General features: G+C 36.4%; 1 long non-coding RNA gene and 1 pseudogene across 1 annotated transcript in view; both read right to left on the bottom strand.

The window, feature by feature from the left end:
* Positions 1 to 15,359, bottom strand: part of LOC143676318 (uncharacterized) — a 127,725-nt gene that overhangs the window by 19,678 nt on the left and 92,688 nt on the right. The gene's annotated exons all lie outside the window — the stretch shown is intronic.
* On the bottom strand, positions 4,389 to 4,985 carry LOC143676317 (density-regulated protein pseudogene; annotated as a pseudogene).

Below are 15,359 nucleotides of genomic sequence, written 5' to 3'. Positions count from 1 at the left end.
CTAAGGCTTTGGAAATGTCAAAATTAAGACATCAACAGGAGGTTACTTTCACTCAAGAAAGGGTGATGTCATTTGAAACACCTCCGTCACTGGGAAGTCACATGGCTGGCATCTGCTGTTTCCTTGTTCCTGGGTGCCACTGCTTTCAGCTTCTGTTCCTGTAGAGGTTCCTAATTTTGCTTCCCTAGGGCTGGCTTTCATCTCTTGGCTTCCTTTGGCTCCTTCCAGGTCCTGGCTTGCTTAACATCTCATGGGAAGGCACACAGTGATGGTTTCTGGGCTCCAAGCATCTCCAAACATCCATTTGGAGAGTCTCTATTGTGAGTGCTCTCTGTTGAAAGTCCAAGTATTTGAGGTTTCTTCAAAATGTTTCCCCTTTTAAAGGGGAAACTAATTAAGACCTACCTTAAATGGGTGGAGTGGCATCTCTGTCTACTCAAAAGGTCACACCCACAATTGGGCATGAATCATATCTGTGGAGATAATCTAATCAAGAGTTTTCAGTTTACAATATTGAATCAGGATTAAAAGAAAGAGCTGCCCCCACATGATTGGATCAGGATTAAAACATGGCTTTTCTAGGGTACAAAATAGATTCAAACTGGCATAAGGCACTTCATGTTTTTATTGAGATTATTTTTGTCATCTGAGAGAAAAGACATATCCCAAGTGATTCCTTGCATCGGCTATTAGTCACAGTCCCACATTCCTTCATTCTATATTTGAGCTTGAATTTGGTCCTGTATTGGATGTGAATTATAGAAGGCAAAAAGAATATTCATTATTTCTCAGAAAATGTACTTCTTTGATTATAAAATTGTATATTTAATGATTAAAAACTTACAAAATATATTATAAAAAATTATGTTTCACCACTGGTCAAAGATAACATCATTGGACAGTGAGACAAATTTACTTCTAAGTGTAAAAGATTTCAGTTATATGTGCTTATTTGTGTGTTTAACTATGAACATGAAACACTATTAGAACCAGTAAATATTTGGATCCCAAATATTGTATCAAATATATTTCGTATCATTACATCTCATATGAAAACATGGCCTTTAGTGAACTATACAAACACTTCATCAGTTAGACATATCTAAATTCTTTAATCCATCCTCTATTTTTTGACATTGACACATTTCAAAATTCTGATTAAAGGTTACAATATTTTAAGCCTTCATTAACATTAATCATGGTATGTTTCCCTGATTGTTTCTTTTGGATAAACCCTAAGGAGTGGAAATACTGGGGTCAAAGGATATGATTGCTTCTGACATTCTTGATTGATAAATTGCTTAACTGCAGTTTAGAAAGGTTGTATCAGTTTTCACTCTTGTAAGAGGGTGTGAGAATACTTTTTCATCAAATGTTCTTTCCAATTTCTAGGTATCATTAATTTTAACTATTTCTTTTTTTTACATAAAAGCAACAAATATTTTGTTTTAGCTTATTTGGATTATGATTTCTTCAATTATGAGAGAGTTTTCATTTTTAAAATGTGTCTATTAAAAATTTGTATTTCTCCTTTTGGTGTTTGTAGACTTCCTGTTCCTTTTGCAATTTTTCTACTTGTTTATATTTTTCCAATGGCTTATAAAAATTTTTCGTAGATTAAGAATATTAATTCTTTTTTTAAACAGCTTTATGAAGTCAATTGATGTACAATAAACTCTATGTTTAAAATGTAAAATGCAAACACAACAACACAATCAAGAAAAAGAACATATGCATCACACCCCTAAAAGATTTCTTGTGCTTCTTTACAGTCCCTCCTCCCACTTCTCTCATTCTTTGCCAAGGCCCTAGGCAATCACTGATTTATTTTGTCAGTATCTTTTAGTTTGCATTTTATGCAAATGGCCACATATAATATGTACTTTTTTTGGTCTGATATCTTTCACTCATCATAACTATTTTAAGAATCATCTGTGGTGTTGCATATCTTAATAGTTCATTCCTTTTTATTCCTTAGTAGTATTCTTTACAATGGATATAAGATAGTTTGTTATCCAGTCACGGTTTTTTAGAAATCTGGGTTGTTTCCAGTTTTGAGCTACTACAAATAAAGCTTCTATATTCATGTATAGGTCACTGTATAGACGTATACTTTCATTTCTTTTGAGCAAATACCCACTAGTAGAATGACTGGATCATATGAATGTGTATGCTTAATATTTTAGGAAGACGCCCAATTCTTTTCTAAAATGGTTTTATCATTTTAATATTCTCATAGTAGTGTATAAGAGTTCTAGTACTTTGCATTCTTACCAACATTTGATAAATCTTTTTAATTTTAGTTATTGCAGTAGGTTTGGAGAGGTATCTTATTGCAGTTTCAGTTTGCAATTCCCTAATATTTAATCATGTTGCATACACTTTCATGTGCTTATTTACCATCTATACATTTTCTTAGGTGAAATTTCTATTCAAATCTTTTGCCAATTTTAAATTGAATTCAGCAATAAACAAAAAGGATAGTGACCAAGTGGAACTCGTCCCGTAATGCAAGTTTAGTTTAACATTTGAAATTCTGCTACCAGACAAAAACTGTGGATTTTTTTTACCTGATGCACTGAAATTACCAATTCTTGAGACACTGAAATTTCAAAGAGAGAAAAAAATTGCTACTAAGAACATAGCCGGAGATTAGATGGCCTATCAGCCCAAAGTCTCTCCTTGAACTGTAGCAATGCTGATATTTTTCTAGAATTTTACATTTGAAAATATCATAAATTTGACGGAAGCTTAAAAAAGCTATTACAATCAATAAGGGAGTTTATAAGGATAAGATGTAGGATAAAATATTAATGCATAAAAATGAATTATATTTCTATATGCTTGAAATGAACAATCAAAAATTGCAATTTAAAAACGATTCAATCTAAAAGAGCATACAAATTGTGACATAGTAAGGGATAAAACTGTCAAAAGAAATCCAAGACTTATACACTGAAAACTATGAAATATTTCTGAGAGAAATTAAAGAGGACAAATAAGTTGAGAGGTATACCTCGTCTGAGGGACAGAATATACAATATTTTTAAGATGTCAGTTCTTCTCAGATGATTTATAAATTCAGTGTAATCCAATCAAAATACAAGTAAGCATTTTATAGAAATTGACAAACTAATTTTAAAATTCATATAGAAATGCGAAGGATCTAGAGTAGCCAAAAGAGCTTTGAAAAGGAAGACTAAAGTTTTAGGGCTAATAGTACCTAATTTCAAAATTTTTGCTAAACTAAAACAATGTGGAATTGGTATAAATAACAGTCAGATAGAACAATGGAATAAAATAGAAAGACCAAAAATTGACCCACACATATATAGACAACTCATTTTTGACAAAGGTGGAAAGACATTTTAGAGTTGGAAGGAGAATCTCTTCAATTTATGGTGCTGGAACAATTAGCTAGCTGTATGTGAAAACAAAACAAAACCTTCAGTCTACATAGCTCACTTCATACATAAAACTTAAACTGAAAATAGGGCATAAACCTAAATGTAAAATCAAAATGTATAAAACTTAAAGAAGAAAATATTTGTTACCTTTGGTTAGCCAAAGATCTCTTAGGTATCAAGGGAAAAGCATGATTTCATAGAAGAACAGATTGATAATTAGACTTCTCCCAGTAAACTTCTTTGTGGTGAGGTCACCAGTGTTAATGTTAAGCAAAGATGGCAAGAGAGATGCCATGGGGACACTCTCAAGACTGACTTGGGAGTCGAGTCACTTTTTAGATGGTGAGGCCTAAAAACCCCATTTTAAAAAGTCCTGGGGAGATTACACATGATGGTAGCAGACTGAACTGGCATACAGGGTTCAGAAATGGGGAAATATAGGAGAGTAGATACCCAAGGCCGCTGGCCATTTTAATAACATCCCAATGGTGTGGCACACACCAGGGTGGTGATGGCACACCAAGCTTCAAAGCCCGGCCCTCTTATAAGGAAAAGATGCTACCCAAATCAGGACCCTTACATAGGAAGGACAATCAATTCTACTGTCTTTAACCACTTCATCCATTTATCCAACAATCCAATTGGATTGGATTGTTGATGAATGGATTGGATGAATGAATAACCATTCATCCAATCCAACAATCATTGGATTGTTGGAAACTTGTTAACTTTTTTTTTACCAAATGATCAAAATTTTTTATTTAACTAAGTTCTATCTCATGCATATGCATGACAGTCTCCCCTGTTTATTAGACTTTGGCAATAAAAAAGCAAGCAGCTTTATACAGAACAGTGAAAATATACCAAGGACAAGGACAGTCTACAGTTTTACTATAAATATCTATATTTTTAAAAGGTTTCCCTTCCTTTGGCCATATCAACTCTCAGTTCAGACCATTAAATACAGACAAGCTTTCAAAATCACTTCTTTACTTCTCCAATATCTTTTATGCTGTCATTATCCACCTTTGGCCATTTCTCCTGAATGACATCTATTATGTCATCTAAAAGGCCCCCTGAATGATGATTTCATCTTCCCCTGTTACTGAGGCACCACAGGAGAATTTTTAAGCAAAAAAACCCTTGTACTTCTTTAAGATCAATTTCAAAAGTTGCAAGGCTACACACTCTTGTTACATATTTCTTCTTTGCTCTGGGAATTTTGACTATCGTAACCTTTTGTGGTACGGTCTTTTTTTTTTAACCCCTTCCACCTCTCTTTTGCTTTTTCTTCTCTTCCTCTTTTCCTACTGCTCCTTGGCCTTTGCTGGTTGCAGATTCTTGTTTGGGTGAACTTTCTACATTAACTTTTGCAAACTCATTTGGAAAATTCTTCTCTAACCATTGCCTACATTTAGCAACATCAGGCATAAATTCACAATATTCTGCTGGTAATGAACAGACTCCACAATAAAGGACTCAGAATAGGTAATCAGCATCTAATTGGACACTGCTCTTCAGGTCTTCCTTGCAATCACTGGACTCTGAAGTGTCAGCAGCCATCTCACAAACCCAGGTGGTCGCAGACCCTCTGCCACCTCTGTTACCGCCAGCTAAGGCATCACATACAACTCATCTTCCACAGCCAAGACCACCCCACTTGTCAACTTTTGAAAGAATGATATACTTGTCTCTCTTTCTCCCTCTTCTCTCTCCTCTGTCTCCTTCTCTCATGTTAAACATCCTATTCTATTGTTTAAACAGTTCAATGCTTTGTGAAATGTGCTGTTTCTCCCCAATCTCAATCGCCTATGAGGAGTTATGGTAGGAAACTGTTGAAAGGAAATCTTTGGGATGTCAAAGATAAGTCAGGAGGACATGCTTCATACTGCACAAGTGAATGCTTCCCAGTCCTGGGGGCCCTGAGGATGTCCTCAACCCTAAGGTGGGCTATAAAACGTTCTGAGAGTTATTTGAGTTGTGCACAAAAAAAAAACTAATAAGATTAATAGTTGATGATTTATTGATTCAGAGAAACTTATTTTCTCCTGACTATAAGTATGATAAAAATCAGTGGTCTTTGAATTTTTGTTGAAGTATTCCCTTTAAGAATTATTTTTAAAAAATTGCAAACTCAAACATATTTTAAGTAGAAAAACCAAATTTTTCATTTTAAATTCATAGTGGCCCAAAATGTTATTTCACTCATATTATAAACAGTGACATTTTAAAATAAAAATATTGTACTGCCCTATTAAATGTATTTCAAGGATCAAAATACTTTAGAAAGTTGATACCCACTATCATATTTTAAAAATTACACAGACAACTTCTTCTTTTACAATGGGTAATTACACATTGTTTTATTTTTTTCCTTGACCCGATAATTCTGTTTTGCTATCTTTACAGTCTTATATTTTAATATATTTATGTTTGAAAGTCTTTTATTCATAATCTATCAGGCTTGTATGTCACCAAATATTTATAAACATTAAAAATGAATTTTTATTTTTTATTTTCCCTAACTACAGGCTCGAAGTGTCACAATTTTTCTTCTGGATGGAGTTATTAGTATTAGTTCCAGTGCCTTGTTATTCAAAGCAAAACAAATATATTCAAATATTTAACAGATGATTAAAAAAACATAAAGAGTAAGTTTTACCGAAACGCATCCTTTAATGAGATGGGTGGGGTTGTTTTGTTAATGGTTTAATGGATCCCTGAATAAATATTCCTTATTGCTAGAATGAGGCAGAGTTCAGGTTGATATTGTTCTATCATAAAAGACATAAAAATTAAGAAACCTTATTCACATAAATAAGTAGGTAAGAATGGAGAAGCTTTGATAAAGAAATATCACTCATTTCTTTGAACTTTATGTCATGGAGGATGGTTATGCTTTGCAAAGTAGAAGAATAATTGCAAAAAGAGGAGTGGGAAAAGAGAACCACTGGTGAATTCACTTTAGAAAAGAGTATGAAAGATCTAAAAATTGGTCCATTAAAATTTTTTACTTCTGAGCACCCTTGGAAAAGTTTTTGTGTATCTCTAAACATACTTCTCAGTTTGTAAATTGCTAGTCTGGATCCAGGGGTCTCATATGTGGTCCCAGGATAACAATACCGGCATCACTTTGGAATTTATTCTAAATGCAAATTCTCAGGTGCCATCTTAGAATCAGACGTAAACCCTGAGTCTAACCAAAGAGGAACAACCCATTGCGATCAAGTAAGCACTGAATTCCTCTGGTCCTCAAATATCCAGCTTGCAGAATAAGGGCACAAAGAATTTAATTTTTTCAAGAATGATCATTCTGCTCACTTTTTCAAATAAACTGGCCTCCTTCCCTTATTGTGTATGTGCATTCTCAACAAATTCCTTGGCGTGCAAGATTATTTGGAATAAAGCTGGCAAAGACATAGAGAACCTAAAGCTAAGTATAGTTTCCAAAGGTCATTTTCTGATAGCGTGCCTTTCTTCTACACACAGTTCTACATCCCCAAAGGCAGGGGCAAAGTCTTATTCACACTGTGAGTGCACAGAAATGTTCGTTGAACTGAATTGAAATTATGGTACATGAATGTAACAGAAGAATGATGTATTTAGAGGTCTAAATTATCATAATGATTTTATGCTCTTAGGTCAATTTGGTCAAATCTGTGGAAGGGGACTCTATGCAGTGACAAATCAGCTAAGATAAGAAAATGGAAACTGAGGCAGCAAAGTATAAGCAAGGAGGAATTATCATCAGTCACTCAGGACCACAGAAGACTACTAGCTTTGGAAAATATCACATTTTATCCCAGTGTTTCCTAATTCTTTTAATATATGCTTCACTGGCCAAGGATGTTTGGTTGAATTCTGATTTCTGTAGTTTTTATTCAGTAAGCAAGAGGTATTTTTATTTTTTCAATTCAAAATTATAAAAGTTATCCTGAATATATGCTGCTCCACTGCACAGTCCCTCTGCTGCCACTTGAGAATAATTGATCTTGTCTAACGCTCTCATTCTCCCCACAATACCCAAAGAGTTTATGCCTCTTGCCAAGATCATACAAGGTATCAATTAACCTGGATTAAGACCGTGCTCTTCATGTTCATTCTTTTACTGACTATAGCACCTGGCATGAGATTTCCTAGAAGAAATCCCTTCTTCAGTAAGGGAAACTCAACAATCTGCAAATGTTAGGAGTCTAACTTCACCATGGAGTATTTTAGATACTGGTCTGCCAGTTTGAATCTGTTGTGTACCCCCAGAAAAGCCATATTCTTTAATCCTCATTGCTTGATGGGATCTTTTATATTGTTTCCTTGGAGATGCAACCCACCCAATTGTGGGTAGTAACTTTGATTAGATGGTTTCCACAGAATGAGTCGTTACCCATTTAAGGTAGGGTTGCTAACTGGAGCCCTTTAAGAGGGAACCATTTTGGAAAGAGCCAACAAAGCCCACACAGCCAAAGTCCTTGGGAGATGCCGAAGGAAAACACCCCCACGGAAAACCATTGAAGAAGGTGGGAGAGAAAGCTCGAAGGCATTACCACGTGCCCTCCAGGTTGACAGAGTTGTCCAGAAGTCAAAGACCCCACCAGATGCCAGCCACATGACTTCCCAACTAACAGAGAAGTCCCGAGAGCATCAACTTTCCTTGAGTGAAGGTAACCTCTTGTAGGTGCCTTGGGCATTTTTATGGCCTTAGAACTGTAATCTTGCAACTTAATACATTCTCTCTTTAAAAGTCATTCCAGGGTGCTAGGGTAATTCAGTGGTTAGAATGCCTGCCTTCTATGCAGAAGACCTGGGTGTGATTCCCAGACCATTCACCGCACCCCCTCCAAAAAAGAGTCTTCCATTTCTAGTAGATTGTGTTCCAGGAGCTTTACTAACTAAAACCACTGGATGAGTCATTTCATGTCTCTAAGCCTACCTGACTCTAAAATTTTGTGAAGTCTGTCAATTCCGAGATGCTTTTCTGGTGAAATTGAAGCACAGAAACTTCCAAATTTGTGATTTGTTTATTGTCTCAATTCTCCTCTATACCTTTCCCTACCCTGCCCCCTTGAATTAGCTAATAAAGCTTTAATTTTTCTGGCTGGGGGGTTCATGGAAGTTTTAGATAATGTTTTAGAGTTTAGGTTTTGAATGGACAAAGGGAAGGGAATTCTTATAAGAGAAATTTTCCTTATTTTATATTAAAAAATAGAATTTGCATTTTATTAATGTGTGATAATATTATGGAAGTTGAAATTGTTAAAAAAAAAAAAAGAAAAGAAAAGACTTCTTAGAGGCTCCTTCTTTATGTAAAACATACTCCATCATTGTAGTCTTTGGTGCCAAGCTAGAATAACCGTAGGCACAGCAATTCCTGAGCAAATTCCTTTCTTTATATGTAATTTTTAACATCTTTTTTTTATTATGAAAAGAGGATATTTGATCACTGAGGAACTCACTCCCCACCCTGCCAATCATAGATTATCTTTGTGCAAAATATGCAATGGAAAGATGAAGAAAAAAAAAAAACTCCTCTTTTTCATTGAAGGTGGGATGAGGTTCTGAGGCTCTTTAAAAATGGTTGCATTGGAGGTCTAATAACTCCATTGAAGGACCAAGTCTCTGCATTTTTGTCATTGTGTTCTCATCTATGCTATTTTCTGCAGTAATTTACTTGTCAGAAAGATCACAGGAAACTAGCAATTTACTTTCTGCACAAAGCATTGTATGACTGTGGCTGCCTTTTCTCATAGGGCTGTAATCTTTCATTTGTCAAAACGGAGTGATGGATGAGCAGATAGTACCACTTGGCATGCTCAGGCTGCTATTTGCCCCACGCCTCTCCTGCCCTCATGGCATGGCCCCTCTGGCTGAGACACCCTCAGAAAAAGGTATGCAGCCGGACCTAACAGAAAGACTCTTAAACATGGGTGTCCACGATGGGGTGATAACCATTGGAAACCCCACCCCAAAACTGGAAACAGTTACATTGCTCAATACATCTTAGTCTCATTGCATAAGAAAAAGCCAAACAAAATTCCACATTCTGCTTATGCAAACAGTTGTTGAGCACGCCAAACATTTCAATGTTGTGCACCATGAGAAGACAACAATATATTGCCTGAGGTTGGCCTCTCTCTCATTCCCAGCCAAAGGATAACAAGCCAGAGTATCTGTTGTATACTATTGGATTTAGTTCATAAAGATGTCTCAATTATCTCCCCTGTACACATTCTTTTTAAGCCCAAACTCTGTGCTGAAAGAACATAAACTGGATTAACAACTTCATTATCTTCCCAGGTTTCATTTCCATCCACCCGTTTCACATAAATGACAATAACCAACTTGAAAAGAGTTTACAATTTAATAAGAAGGTTTCACTGAGATAATTACAGAGATTTTCATAGACTTTCAGAATGCTCTTCATTATCAGAAATAGTTTGCAGATCTTATTTCAATTTTGTCTGTGAAATTTACAGTGCGAGTGCCATGTTGCGGAAACTCTACTGGGAGGGGTCTAAGGAGATGCCGAAGTCCAGACAAAGTTTGCAGTGTGTAAATGTCAAGCCCTCTGGGCCATCACTGTCAAGGAACAGGAAGCAAAAAATAGACTTCTTTAATCTGACAGAGTAACTGCAAAAGACCTACAGCAAAGATCACACTCAATGTTGAAATACTGAAATCTTTGCTGAAGAACTTGTTGGAAGTGAAATTTTTGTCAAGCAAAACTCTTACCCATTCCCCTCTAATAACCATACACTTCCTTTCCAGAAGGTGGTTCAGTAAAGATATATCAAATATTTACTCTGTTTAAGCATTATGGGTATAAAAATGAATAAGACAGGGGCTTGTTCTGTGAGAGTTCAAGCATTATTGGGGGAAGCAGGCAATATCAAACTGACTATAGGACAATGTATATACCAGCAGTAGAAGTAAAGTGCTATAGGGCAGAGACCCCCCCCCGCCCAAAAATACCCACTATACATACTATTTCATGTATATAAAAAGGCATGAATGTTTCTGTAGAGAGTTTAAAGAAGTGCAAATACTTAGTTGTGTTTGGTGCACAATATTTTGCATAACAAGGTATTCCTTCAAACATTTGTTTGTTTTTACTCTATGTCAGGCATTGTGCCATAGCCTGGTGGTACAGAGATAATTTTGAATTTGTTTTTGTTCTCGAGACACAGACTGCTGGATGTTGGAAAATAGGTTGAAAGGTCTTGAATGGTATGTAGAAGTTTGAATATTATTCTACAATGAAAAGGGAACAGGAGATTTGGTTGCTTTTTTCCCTTAACAGGGGAATGAATGCTTAGACAAGATGTTTGCTTTGGAAAGAGAAAACCCAAGTGTAGAGGTTGAGTTGGAGTAGGAAAAAGATTGGTCATAGGGAAGCAATTGTCTTTGTCCAAGTGATAGGGCTTGGACTAGGGTAGATTATATCTAATTAGGCCCAGGGGGAGAGGGAAGGGGTGCTGGTTTTTAAAAATAACAAATGAAAGGATATAGGGTGTAGTATAAAAATTTTGGCTGCAAGTGAAAGAAACTGATTCTGGCTATGTGAGAAGGAAGGAATTTTTTGGAAGGATTTCATTAAGACTCACATAACCAATGTGAGGCTTGAGAACCAGATTCAGAAAATGTGCAATAGACAAGGTATCCCCAGACAGCTAAGGGTGTGAAGGATCCCCAGCTGGAAAAATGTGACTCAAATGCATTTGCCTAGCTGTTGCTACTGGTATGACTCATCCTGAACCTGCTACTCCTGGGTCTGTACTCTGTCGCCACTGTGTTACATCAATATGGATTCAGAATTCTGGATGCCAAGCCTGGGGGAAAGGAAGAGTCTCTCTCCTTCTGTGGTAGAAGAATTTTGGTGGATTCTCCCCAACTTGAAAGGGAGGTTTGGACATTGAACAAACTCCAGGTGACAATTGTTAATGCCAGGGATATTAAGTCTTCACCTTCAGTACTCCAAGAGATCTAAATTTACTGATAAGAGTGGATGACAATGTTGTTATTGACATGGGACATAGAATCTGAAGGAATGCAATAGTGAATCAAGTGGTAAATTGAATTTGAGAGACTTTTGAGATAGTTAAATTGAAGCGCAGGAGTTGAAGATTTTAATCTGGATATCAGGACAGAGGTCAGAACTAAAGTAAAGATTCAGGACTATTTGTGGCAATATTATACTCTTTATATTGTCTGTTCATAACCCAGAACCACCTGAAAGAATTCTGCTCAGACCTGGCCTTCCTGCATTTCATTCCATTCCCTGGTTTCACAAAATATTGTCTAGCCCTATAGGCTTAGTAGAACTTAATCTTCAATTGCCCAATCCCAACATTGATAATTCAGGGAAAAGAATGTGCCAAGTGCTTCCCTGTATACACTCCAATATTACCTTTTCTTTATACCAAATTAATCATGAAATTAATCATTTGTAATTCCATACGTAGTTGAGAGATCAGTGGTTGTAATGTAAGTATATTAAGAAAGAGCTCTCCTGACACCTGAGTGTATGCCTGTTGATGGACTCAAATTCAGACAGGGAAATCAGCCACTTCTGCAATCTTATTTGAGCCTCTCCCATCACTTGTGTAAACAATTCGCCCTAGGATCATTCTTCACTCTCAAAAAGTTTGGGAGTCTTCAATTCCTGCCACCTGATGCAATAGTCCACTGACGTTTCCATGCAGAGATTTTCAAACTGGGTTCTGCTAAGCCCTGGGATTCCATAGAGGTGACTAAGCAGGGAGTGGATAAGGGTAAAGGAGAGGCAAAACTGGGGTGACTTTGGGCCTTTTGCATCTGTTGAACCAGAGCAATTCTGGTTTATCTGTTTTATAAATTAGACTTTTATGTAAAATTTCCTTTGAGGACAGCGTTCATCTGTTGAAACAAGTTTACATACCATTGCTTTCAACTAGTAGTTCTCAAAACTTTGTGGTCCCAGGACAACTTTACACTCAAAAAAATGACTGAGGGCCTCAAAGAGTCTTATTGATCTGGGTTTATATCTATTTATATTTACTATATTTGAAATTAACACATGGTATTTTTAAATACTTATTTATTACTATGCTTAAATGACAATAGCTCTATTACATATTAAAATAAATATGTTTTTATGAAAAATAACTATGTTTTCCAAAACAAAAAAAGTAGTGATTAACAGAGAGGTATTAGTTTACATTTTTGCAAAGCTCCTAAATGCTGGGCTTATTCTTATATCAGCTTCTTCAATAAATCAGTTACAATATGTTGTTTTGATTGAAGTATACAAAAATGCAAACCTCATACAAACATGCAGTTGGAAGAAGGAGGAGCATTTTAATGGTCTTTCTAGATAATCATAACTATTCCTCTATGACACCATACCAAGACTCAACAATTATTAGTTTCTTAAAGCTTAGTTTCAATGTAGAATCTAAAACCATATCAATAAACATTTTAATTTGATTACATTAAAAATCTATTGATCTGTCTTGCACTTGGAACAAATCTCTTACCCAGCATAATTTTGTAAAATAATTCAATGGTCTTTTGGAAAATACTGGTTCATTGAGTTATACTGACATTTCAAATTTGACACACTTCATTTAACAATCCCCAAAAGTCATGTTCATTAACATGACGACTAATCTCATCAGAAAAATCTCTAAGTATTGGGAAACTATGAAGTTCACAGTGTTAGATTCAAGTTTTTCAATATTCTAATTTTTGCTTGAAAGTTTTAATTTTATTATTGACAGCAAATGTCATCAGGCATTTCTCTTGAAATAACAAGTTCACTTCATTTTCAAAATTTGTCTATGAAATATCCAAGTCTGAATATGATAGTTTTTCTGTCAGCAATTCTTTCAGGTTACAGAGTATTTCAAGGAAAAGCAATCACACATGAGCTTTTCCTTGGAGCGCTCATCTTACATCTATATGTAGCTTAGAAGTGCTTCATGTTTACTTACTATTGGTCACACTTAATATTAAATATACATCTACTCAAAGACAGAGATTTATTAAGATAAATACATTTCACTATTCCTCTTGGACATTCTTAAGTGCTACTGGCATTTATTTTACTGTGAGTGTAATGGTGAAGTGTATCATGATGACTTGTACAGTTTGTTGTCATAGCCTTGATTGGTACTAAGGCTAGTGCCAATACTTTTTCAGCATCAGTGTGAATGTCACTGCAGAGGTAAAAAATAAATACCATATTAGTATTAGTATGAAAATACTTTAGACCTGGTGGATCCCCTCAGTGGATCTGGGGTACCCTTAGTGTTCTGGAGGCCACACTTTGAGAACCACTACTTTAACAGTAAACATGGAAAAGGAAAATATTAAGAGCGGTGTGGAAGAAGCTGTGTGTTACAGTCTCTTGGAGACCAAAGGCAAAATGCATGATGATTAGTAATTACTCATTTGTAAGAGCTTTCCTTCTTTCTCTTCTTCAAGAAAAAAAAAAGTGAAGATTTTAGGGGTCTGGAGAAACTGGACCTACAGCCAAATTAAAAGATTTTTCTGGCAACTACAGATGCAATATCTAAAGGTTCCGGGAAATATGACCAAAATGATGGAAAAAACACTTAGATTTCATTTGTGCATTCATTTGTTCATTCATTGCCACCAAGCAATAAAAGTTCATTGAGAAAACTACCATATACAATCTATATGTTAGATATGTTAGAATGCACAGATTTTTTTTTTAAATCTCATTATAATGCCTAGGATTGTTAGCAGTAACAATGAGTACTTGCAGGATGTCAAGAACTCTGTTAAACACTTTTTATGAATTGCCTCCTTTAATCCTCCCTGATAGTTTTAATAATGAGATTATTTGTTACAATAAATTGGCACACTTTCTATCTCTGTTTTACAAGTGAGGAAAATAACATTTTGAATGGCTAAGAAAGTGCCTAACAGTGTATGGAATATATGTGTGTGAAGATTTGTCAATACAAATATTTAAAGAAAAAGAGAGAAAGAGAGAGAGAAGCTACAGACTGGGAAAAAATATTTGCAAATCACATCTGTGATAAAGGACTTATATCCAGAAAATATAAAAAACTCTCAAAACTCAATGATAAGAAAATAAACAACTGAATAAAGAAACAGGGGGAATATATAAATATTTACTGCACTAAAGAATATATACAGAAGGAAGATAAGCACATGAAAATATGTTCAGTATCATTAGTCATTAGGGAAATGCAAAATAAAATAGCAATGTGGTATGACTACACACTGCTTAGAATGGCCAAAATTAAAGCTGACCATACCAAGTGTCGATGAGGATGTAAAGTAACTAGAATACTCGGTTGCTGCTGGTAGAAATGTAAGATGATGCAACCACAATGGAAAACAGTTTGTTTGTTTTTTTAAAAGTTAAACATAGTCAAGGCGGGGCCAAGATGGCGGCTTAGTAAGGTACACGCGTCTTAGTTCCCCCTCCAGAGCAACTACTAGGTGACCAGAAACAGTGCAGAACAGCTCCCGGGGCCACGGCAGGGACCGGACACATAGCGTATCCCAGTCTGGACTGGCTGGACCGGCTGCGAGACTCCGCTGCGGTGAGCTCCCCGAGCGGTGTACACTTCCCTGGGCCGCGGCGGCTGGCAGCTGGAGCCCATCCTTCCCTCTTTCCTGGACGGGCTGAGAGTATCAGAGAGGGAAGTTTCCCAAGCCACAGTGGCTAGTGACCCTCTTTCGCGGGCGGCTTCCCGGTCCGGCAGCAGGTCTCGAATGAGTGAGTTCCCCGGGCCAGGGTGGCGGGCGGCCGGCGCCCCTCCCCCTCAGGCAGCTGCCTGGAGGGTGAAGAGGGGGTTTCCGACACTGGCAGGGACTGGGTCCAACCAAACACCAATAGTGGCATTAATAAAGGAGCCACAACATCTTTTGCTGGTGGGACCCGCAGACAGACAAGCGCCACCTACTGGGCAGGATAAAAAA

This window comes from Tamandua tetradactyla, chromosome 3, assembly GCF_023851605.1.
Source record: "Tamandua tetradactyla isolate mTamTet1 chromosome 3, mTamTet1.pri, whole genome shotgun sequence".
Classification (NCBI taxonomy): domain Eukaryota; kingdom Metazoa; phylum Chordata; class Mammalia; order Pilosa; family Myrmecophagidae; genus Tamandua; species Tamandua tetradactyla.
The sequence above is the reverse complement of the archived record's forward strand: the minus strand, read 5'-3'. Positions and strand labels throughout refer to the sequence as shown.